Genomic DNA, 9,854 nt, shown 5'->3' on the forward strand with positions numbered 1-9,854 from the left:
GGTTAGCGTCAGGACAAGTAGGGTTAGTGTCAGGACAACTAATGTTAGCGTCAGGACAACTAGGGTTAGCGTCAGGACAAGTAGGGTTAGCATCAGGACAACTAGGGTTAGCGTCAGGACAACTAGGGTTAGCGTCAGGACAACTAGGGTTAGCGTCAGGACAACTAGGGTTAGCGTCAGGACAACTAGGGTTAGCGTCAGGACAACTAGGGTTAGCGTGAGGACAAGTAGGGTTAGCGTCAGGACAACTAGGGTTAGCGTCAGGACAACTAGGGTTAGCGTCAGGACAACTAGGGTTAGCGTCAGGACAACTAGGGTTAGCGTCACGACAACTAGGGTTAACGTCCCGACAACTAGGGTTAGCGTCAGGACAACTAGGGTTAGCGACAGGACAACTAGGGTTAGCGTCAGGACAACTAGGGTTAGCGTCAGGCCAACTAGGGTTACCGTCAGGACAACTAGGGTTAGGGTCAGGACAACTAGGGTTAGCGTCAGGACAACTAGGGTTAGCGTCAGGACAACTAGGGTTAGCTTCAGGACAACTAGGGTTAGCGTCAGGACATCTAGGGTTTGCGTCAGGACAACTAGGGTTAGCGTCAGGACAACTAGGGTTAGCGTCAGGACAACTAGGGTTAGCGTCACGACAACTAGGGTTAGAGTCAGGACAACTAGGGTTAGCGTCACGACAACTAGGGTTAGCGTCAGGACAACTAGGGTTAGCGTCAAGACAAGTAGGGTTAGCGTCAGGACAAGTAGGGTTAGCGTCAGGACAACTAGGGTTAGCGTCAGGACAACTAGGGTTAGTGTCAGGACAACTAGGGTTAGCGTCAGGACAACTAGGGTTAGCGTCAGGACAACCAGGGTTAGCGTCAGGACAAGTAGGGTTAGCGTCAGGACATCTAGGGTTAGCGTCAGGACAACTAGGGTTAGCATCAGGACAAATAGGGTTAGCGTCAGGACAACTAGGGTTAGCGTCAGGACAAGTAGGGTTAGCGTCAGGACAAGTTGGGTTAGCGTCAGGACAAGTAGGGTTAGCGTCAGGACAAGTAGGGTTAGCGTCAGGACAACTAGGGTTAGCGTCAGGACAACTAGGGTTAGCGTCAGGACAACTAGGGTTAGCGTCAGGACAACTAGGGTTAGCGTCAGGACAACTAGGGTTAGCATCAGGACAAGTAGGGTTAGTGTCAGGACAACTAGGGTTAGCGTCAGGACAACTAGGGTTAGCGTCAGGACAACTAGGGTTAGCGTCAGGACAACTAGGGTTAGCGTCAGGACAAGTAGGGTTAGCATCAGGACAACTAGGGTTAGCGTCAGGACAACTAGGGTTAGCGTCAGGACAACTAGGGTTAGCGTCAGGACAACTAGGGTTAGCGTCAGGACAACTAGGGTTAGCGTCAGGACAACTAGGGTTAGCGTCAGGACATGTAGGGTTAGCGTCAGGACAACTAGGGTTAGCGTCAGGACAACTAGGGTTAGCGTCAGGACAACTAGGGTTAGCGTCAGGACAACTAGGGTTAGCGTCAGGACAACTAATGTTAGCGTCAGGACAACTAGGGTTAGCGTCAGGACAACTAATGTTAGCGTCAGGACAACTAGGGTTAGAGTCAGGACAACTAGGGTTAGCGTCAGGACAACTAGGGTTAGCGTCAGGACAACTAGGGTTAGCGTCAGGACAACTAGGGTTAGCGTCAGTACAACTAGGGTTAGCGTAATTTCAACTAGGGTTAGCGTCAGAACAACTAGGGTTAGCGTCAGGACAACTAGGGTTAGCGTCAGGACAACTAGGGTTAGCGTCAGGACAACTAGAGTTAGCGTCAGGACAACTAGGGTTAGCGTCAGGACAACTAGGGTTAGCGTCAGGACAACTAGGGTTAGCGTCAGGACAACTAGGGTTAGCGTCAGGACGACTACGTTTAGCGGCAGGATGACTAGGGTTAGCATCAGGAAACCTAGGGTTAGCGTCAGGACAACTAGGGTTAGCGTCAGGACAACTAGTGTTAGCTTCAGGACAACTAGGGTTAGCATCAGGACAACTAGGGTTAGCGTCAGGACAACTAGGGTTAGCGTCAGTACAACTAGGGTTAGCGTAATTTCAACTAGGGTTAGCGTCAGGACAACTAGGGTTAGCGTCAGGACAACTAGGGTTAGCGTCAGGACAACTAGGGTTAGCGTCAGGACAACTAGGGTTAGCGTCAGGACAACTAGGGTTAGCATCAGGACAAGTAGGGTTAGTGTCAGGACAACTAGGGTTAGCGTCAGGACAACTAGGGTTAGCGTCAGGACAACTAGGGTTAGCGTCAGGACAACTAGGGTTAGCGTCAGGACAAGTAGGGTTAGCATCAGGACAACTAGGGTTAGCGTCAGGACAACTAGGGTTAGCGTCAGGACAACTAGGGTTAGCGTCAGGACAACTAGGGTTAGCGTCAGGACAACTAGGGTTAGCGTCAGGACATGTAGGGTTAGCGTCAGGACAACTAGGGTTAGCGTCAGGACAACTAGGGTTAGCGTCAGGACAACTAGGGTTAGCGTCAGGACAACTAGGGTTAGCGTCAGGACAACTAATGTTAGCGTCAGGACAACTAGGGTTAGCGTCAGGACAACTAGGGTTAGCGTCAGGACAACTAATGTTAGCGTCAGGACAACTAGGGTTAGAGTCAGGACAACTAGGGTTAGCGTCAGGACAACTAGGGTTAGCGTCAGGACAACTAGGGTTAGCGTCAGGACAACTAGGGTTAGCGTCAGTACAACTAGGGTTAGCGTAATTTCAACTAGGGTTAGCGTCAGAACAACTAGGGTTAGCGTCAGGACAACTAGGGTTAGCGTCAGGACAACTAGGGTTAGCGTCAGGACAACTAGAGTTAGCGTCAGGACAACTAGGGTTAGCGTCAGGACAACTAGGGTTAGCGTCAGGACAACTAGGGTTAGCGTCAGGACAACTAGGGTTAGCGTCAGGACGACTACGTTTAGCGGCAGGATGACTAGGGTTAGCATCAGGAAACCTAGGGTTAGCGTCAGGACAACTAGGGTTAGCGTCAGGACAACTAGTGTTAGCTTCAGGACAACTAGGGTTAGCATCAGGACAACTAGGGTTAGCGTCAGGACAACTAGGGTTAGCGTCAGTACAACTAGGGTTAGCGTAATTTCAACTAGGGTTAGCGTCAGGACAACTAGGGTTAGCGTCAGGACAACTAGGGTTAGCGTCAGGACAACTAGGGTTAGCGTCAGGACGACTAGGGTTAGCGGCAGGACGACTAGGGTTAGCATCAGGACAACTAGGGTTAGCGTCAGGACAACTAGGGTTAGCGTCAGGACAACTAGTGTTAGCTTCAGGACAACTAGGGTTAGCGTCAGGACAACTAGGGTTAGCGTCAGTACAACTAGGGTTAGCGTAATTTCAACTAGGGTTAGCGTCAGGACAACAGGGGTTAGCGTCAGGACAACTAGGGTTAGCGTCAGGACAACTAGAGTTAGCGTCAGGACAACTAGGGTTAGCGTCAGGACAAGTAGGGTTAGCGTCAGGACAAGTAGGGTTAGCGTCAAGACAAGTAGGGTTAACGTCAGGACAAGTAGGGTTAGCGTCAGGACAACTAGGGTTAGCGTCAGGACAACTAGGGTTAGTGTCAGGACAACTAGGGTTAGCGTCAGGACAACTAGGGTTAGCGTCAGGACAACCAGGGTTAGCGTCAGGACAAGTAGGGTTAGCGTCAGGACATCTAGGGTTAGCGTCAGGACAACTAGGGTTAGCATCAGGACAACTAGGGTTAGCGTCAGGACAACTAGGGTTAGCGTCAGGACAACTAGGGTTAGCGTCAGGACAACTAGGGTTAGCGTCAGGACAAGTAGGGTTAGCGTCAAGACAAGTAGGGTTAGCGTCAGGACAAGTAGGGTTAGCTTCAGGACAACTAGGGTTAGCGTCAGGACAACTAGGGTTAGCGTGAGGACAAGTAGGGTTAGCGTCAAGACAAGTAGGGTTAGCGTCAGGACAAGTAGGGTTAGCTTCAGGACAACTAAGGTTAGCGTCAGGACAACTAGGGTTAGCGTGAGGACAAGTAGGGTTAGCGTCAGGACAACTAGGGTTAGCGTCAGGACAATTATGGTTAGCGTCAGGGCAACTAGGGTTAGCGTCAGGACAACTAGGGTTAGCGTCAGGACAAGTAGGGTTAGCGTCAGTACAACTAGGGTTAGCGTCAGGACAACTGGGGTTAGCGTCAGGACAACTAGGGTTAGCGTCAGGACAAGTAGGGTTAGCGTCAGGACAAGTAGGGTTAGCGTCAGGACAACTAGGGTTAGCGTCAGGACAACTAGGGTTAGCGTCAGGACAACTAGGGTTAGCGTCAGGACAAGTAGGGTTAGTGTCAGGACAACTAATGTTAGCGTCAGGACAACTAGGGTTAGCGTCAGGACAAGTAGGGTTAGCATCAGGACAACTAGGGTTAGCGTCAGGACAACTAGGGTTAGCGTCAGGACAACTAGGGTTAGCGTCAGGACAACTAGGGTTAGCGTCAGGACAACTAGGGTTAGCGTCAGGACAACTAGGGTTAGCGTCAGGACAAGTAGGGTTAGCGTCAGGACAACTAGGGTTAGCGTCAGGACAAGTAGGGTTAGCGTCAGGACAACTAGGGTTAGCGTCAGGACAACTAGGGTTAGCGTCACGACAACTAGGGTTAACGTCCCGACAACTAGGGTTAGCGTCAGGACAACTAGGGTTAGCGACAGGACAACTAGGGTTAGCGTCAGGACAACTAGGGTTAGCGTCAGGCCAACTAGGGTTACCGTCAGGACAACTAGGGTTAGCGTCAGGACAACTAGGGTTAGCGTCAGGACAACTAGGGTTAGCTTCAGGACAACTAGGGTTAGCGTCAGGACATCTAGGGTTTGCGTCAGGACAACTAGGGTTAGCGTCAGGACAACTAGGGTTAGCGTCAGGACAACTAGGGTTAGCGTCACGACAACTAGGGTTAGAGTCAGGACAACTAGGGTTAGCGTCACGACAACTAGGGTTAGCGTCAGGACAACTAGGGTTAGCGTCAAGACAAGTAGGGTTAGCGTCAGGACAAGTAGGGTTAGCGTCAGGACAACTAGGGTTAGCGTCAGGACAACTAGGGTTAGTGTCAGGACAACTAGGGTTAGCGTCAGGACAACTAGGGTTAGCGTCAGGACAACCAGGGTTAGCATCAGGACAAGTAGGGTTAGCGTCAGGACAACTAGGGTTAGCGTCAGGACAACTAGGGTTAGCATCAGGACAACTAGGGTTAGCGTCAGGACAACTAGGGTTAGCGTCAGGACAAGTAGGGTTAGCGTCAGGACAAGTAGGGTTAGCGTCAGGACAAGTAGGGTTAGCGTCAGGACAACTAGGGTTAGCGTCAGGACAACTAGGGTTAGCGTCAGGACAACTAGGGTTAGCATCAGGACAAGTAGGGTTAGCGTCAGGACAACTAGGGTTAGCGTCAGGACAACTAGGGTTAGCGTCAGGACAACTAGGGTTAGCGTCAGAACAAGTAGGGTTAGCATCAGGACAACTAGGGTTAGCGTCAGGACAACTAGGGTTAGCGTCAGGACAACTAGGGTTAGCGTCAGGACAACTAGGGTTAGCGTCAGGACAACTAGGGTTAGCGTCAGGACAACTAGGGTTAGCGTCAGGACAACTAGGGTTAGCGTCAGGACATGTAGGGTTAGCGTCAGGACAACTAGGGTTAGCGTCAGGACAACTAGGGTTAGCGTCAGGACAACTAGGGTTAGCGTCAGGACAACTAATGTTAGCGTCAGGACAACTAGGGTTAGCGTCAGGACAACTAGGGTTAGCGTCAGGACAACTAATGTTAGCGTCAGGACAACTAGGGTTAGAGTCAGGTCAACTAGGGTTAGCGTCAGGACAACTAGGGTTAGCGTCAGGACAACTAGGGTTAGCGTCAGGACAACTAGGGTTAGCGTCAGTACAACTAGGGTTAGCGTAATTTCAACTAGGGTTAGCGTCAGAACAACTAGGGTTAGCGTCAGGACAACTAGGGTTAGCGTCAGGACAACTAGGGTTAGCGTCAGGACAACTAGAGTTAGCGTCAGGACAACTAGGCTTAGCGTCAGGACAACTAGGGTTAGCGTCAGGACAACTAGGGTTAGCGTCAGGACAACTAGGGTTAGCGTCAGGACAACTAGGGTTAGCGTCAGGACGACTACGTTTAGCGGCAGGATGACTAGGGTTAGCATCAGGAAACCTAGGGTTAGCGTCAGGACAACTAGGGTTAGCGTCAGGACAACTAGTGTTAGCTTCAGGACAACTAGGGTTAGCGTCAGGACAACTAGGGTTAGCGTCAGGACAACTAGGGTTAGCGTCAGTACAACTAGGGTTAGCGTAATTTCAACTAGGGTTAGCGTCAGGACAACTAGGGTTAGCGTCAGGACAACTAGGGTTAGCGTCAGGACAACTAGGGTTAGCGTCAGGACGACTAGGGTTAGCGGCAGGACGACTAGGGTTAGCATCAGGACAACTAGGGTTAGCGTCAGGACAACTAGGGTTAGCGTCAGGACAACTAGTGTTAGCTTCAGGACAACTAGGGTTAGCGTCAGGACAACTAGGGTTAGCGTCAGTACAACTAGGGTTAGCGTAATTTCAACTAGGGTTAGCGTCAGGACAACAGGGGTTAGCGTCAGGACAACTAGGGTTAGCGTCAGGACAACTAGAGTTAGCGTCAGGACAACTAGGGTTAGCGTCAGGACAAGTAGGGTTAGCGTCAGGACAAGTAGGGTTAGCGTCAAGACAAGTAGGGTTAGCGTCAGGACAAGTAGGGTTAGCGTCAGGACAACTAGGGTTAGCGTCAGGACAACTAGGGTTAGTGTCAGGACAACTAGGGTTAGCGTCAGGACAACTAGGGTTAGCGTCAGGACAACCAGGGTTAGCATCAGGACAAGTAGGGTTAGCGTCAGGACAACTAGGGTTAGCGTCAGGACAACTAGGGTTAGCATCAGGACAACTAGGGTTAGCGTCAGGACAACTAGGGTTAGCGTCAGGACAAGTAGGGTTAGCGTCAGGACAAGTAGGGTTAGCGTCAGGACAAGTAGGGTTAGCGTCAGGACAACTAGGGTTAGCGTCAGGACAACTAGGGTTAGCGTCAGGACAACTAGGGTTAGCATCAGGACAAGTAGGGTTAGCGTCAGGACAACTAGGGTTAGCGTCAGGACAACTAGGGTTAGCGTCAGGACAACTAGGGTTAGCGTCAGAACAAGTAGGGTTAGCATCAGGACAACTAGGGTTAGCGTCAGGACAACTAGGGTTAGCGTCAGGACAACTAGGGTTAGCGTCAGGACAACTAGGGTTAGCGTCAGGACAACTAGGGTTAGCGTCAGGACAACTAGGGTTAGCGTCAGGACAACTAGGGTTAGCGTCAGGACATGTAGGGTTAGCGTCAGGACAACTAGGGTTAGCGTCAGGACAACTAGGGTTAGCGTCAGGACAACTAGGGTTAGCGTCAGGACAACTAATGTTAGCGTCAGGACAACTAGGGTTAGCGTCAGGACAACTAGGGTTAGCGTCAGGACAACTAATGTTAGCGTCAGGACAACTAGGGTTAGAGTCAGGTCAACTAGGGTTAGCGTCAGGACAACTAGGGTTAGCGTCAGGACAACTAGGGTTAGCGTCAGGACAACTAGGGTTAGCGTCAGTACAACTAGGGTTAGCGTAATTTCAACTAGGGTTAGCGTCAGAACAACTAGGGTTAGCGTCAGGACAACTAGGGTTAGCGTCAGGACAACTAGGGTTAGCGTCAGGACAACTAGAGTTAGCGTCAGGACAACTAGGCTTAGCGTCAGGACAACTAGGGTTAGCGTCAGGACAACTAGGGTTAGCGTCAGGACAACTAGGGTTAGCGTCAGGACAACTAGGGTTAGCGTCAGGACGACTACGTTTAGCGGCAGGATGACTAGGGTTAGCATCAGGAAACCTAGGGTTAGCGTCAGGACAACTAGGGTTAGCGTCAGGACAACTAGTGTTAGCTTCAGGACAACTAGGGTTAGCGTCAGGACAACTAGGGTTAGCGTCAGGACAACTAGGGTTAGCGTCAGTACAACTAGGGTTAGCGTAATTTCAACTAGGGTTAGCGTCAGGACAACTAGGGTTAGCGTCAGGACAACTAGGGTTAGCGTCAGGACAACTAGGGTTAGCGTCAGGACGACTAGGGTTAGCGGCAGGACGACTAGGGTTAGCATCAGGACAACTAGGGTTAGCGTCAGGACAACTAGGGTTAGCGTCAGGACAACTAGTGTTAGCTTCAGGACAACTAGGGTTAGCGTCAGGACAACTAGGGTTAGCGTCAGTACAACTAGGGTTAGCGTAATTTCAACTAGGGTTAGCGTCAGGACAACAGGGGTTAGCGTCAGGACAACTAGGGTTAGCGTCAGGACAACTAGAGTTAGCGTCAGGACAACTAGGGTTAGCGTCAGGACAAGTAGGGTTAGCGTCAGGACAAGTAGGGTTAGCGTCAAGACAAGTAGGGTTAACGTCAGGACAAGTAGGGTTAGCGTCAGGACAACTAGGGTTAGCGTCAGGACAACTAGGGTTAGTGTCAGGACAACTAGGGTTAGCGTCAGGACAACTAGGGTTAGCGTCAGGACAACCAGGGTTAGCGTCAGGACAAGTAGGGTTAGCGTCAGGACATCTAGGGTTAGCGTCAGGACAACTAGGGTTAGCATCAGGACAACTAGGGTTAGCGTCAGGACAACTAGGGTTAGCGTCAGGACAACTAGGGTTAGCGTCAGGACAACTAGGGTTAGCGTCAGGACAAGTAGGGTTAGCGTCAAGACAAGTAGGGTTAGCGTCAGGACAAGTAGGGTTAGCTTCAGGACAACTAGGGTTAGCGTCAGGACAACTAGGGTTAGCGTGAGGACAAGTAGGGTTAGCGTCAGGACAACTAGGGTTAGCGTCAGGACAAGTATGGTTAGCGTCAGGACAACTAGGGTTAGCGTCAGGACAACTAGGGTTAGCGTCAGGACAAGTAGGGTTAGCGTCAGAACAACTAGGGTTAGCGTCAGGACAACTAGGGTTAGCGTCAGGACAACTGGGGTTAGCGTCAGGACAACTAGGGTTAGCGTCAGGACAAGTAGGGTTAGCGTCAGGACAAGTAGGGTTAGCGTCAGGACAAGTAGGGTTAGCATCAGGACAACTAGGGTTAGCGTCAGGACAACTAGGGTTAGCGTCAGGACAACTAGGGTTAGCGTCAGGACAAGTAGGGTTAGCGTCAGGACAACTAGGGTTAGGGTCAGGACAACTAGGGTTAGCGTCATTTCAACTAGGGTTAGCGTCAGAACAACTAGGGTTAGCGTCAGGACAACTAGGGTTAGCGTCAGGACAACTAGGGTTAGCGTCAGGACAACTAGAGTTAGCGTCAGGACAACTAGGCTTAGCGTCAGGACAACTAGGGTTAGCGTCAGGACAACTAGGGTTAGCGTCAGGACAACTAGGGTTAGCGTCAGGACGACTACGTTTAGCGGCAGGACGACTAGGGTTAGCATCAGGACAACTAGGGTTAGCGTCAGGACAACTAGGGTTAGCGTCAGGACAACTAGTGTTAGCTTCAGGACAACTAGGGTTAGCGTCAGGACAACTAGGGTTAGCGTCATGACAACTAGGGTTAGCGTCAGTACAACTAGGGTTAGCGTAATTTCAACTAGGGTTAGCGTCAGGACAACTAGGGTTAGCATCAGGACAACTAGGGTTAGCGTCAGGACGACTAGGGTTAGCGGCAGGACGACTAGGGTTAGCATCAGGACAACTAGGGTTAGCGTCAGGACAACTAGGGTTAGCGTCAGGACAACTAGTGTTAGCTTCAGGACAACTAGGGTTAGCGTCAGGACAACTAGGGTTA

This window comes from Phyllobates terribilis, unplaced genomic scaffold (assembly GCF_046119375.1).
Source record: "Phyllobates terribilis strain yellow unplaced genomic scaffold, ASM4611937v1 Scaffold_371__1_contigs__length_1879311, whole genome shotgun sequence".
NCBI lineage: Eukaryota > Metazoa > Chordata > Amphibia > Anura > Dendrobatidae > Phyllobates > Phyllobates terribilis.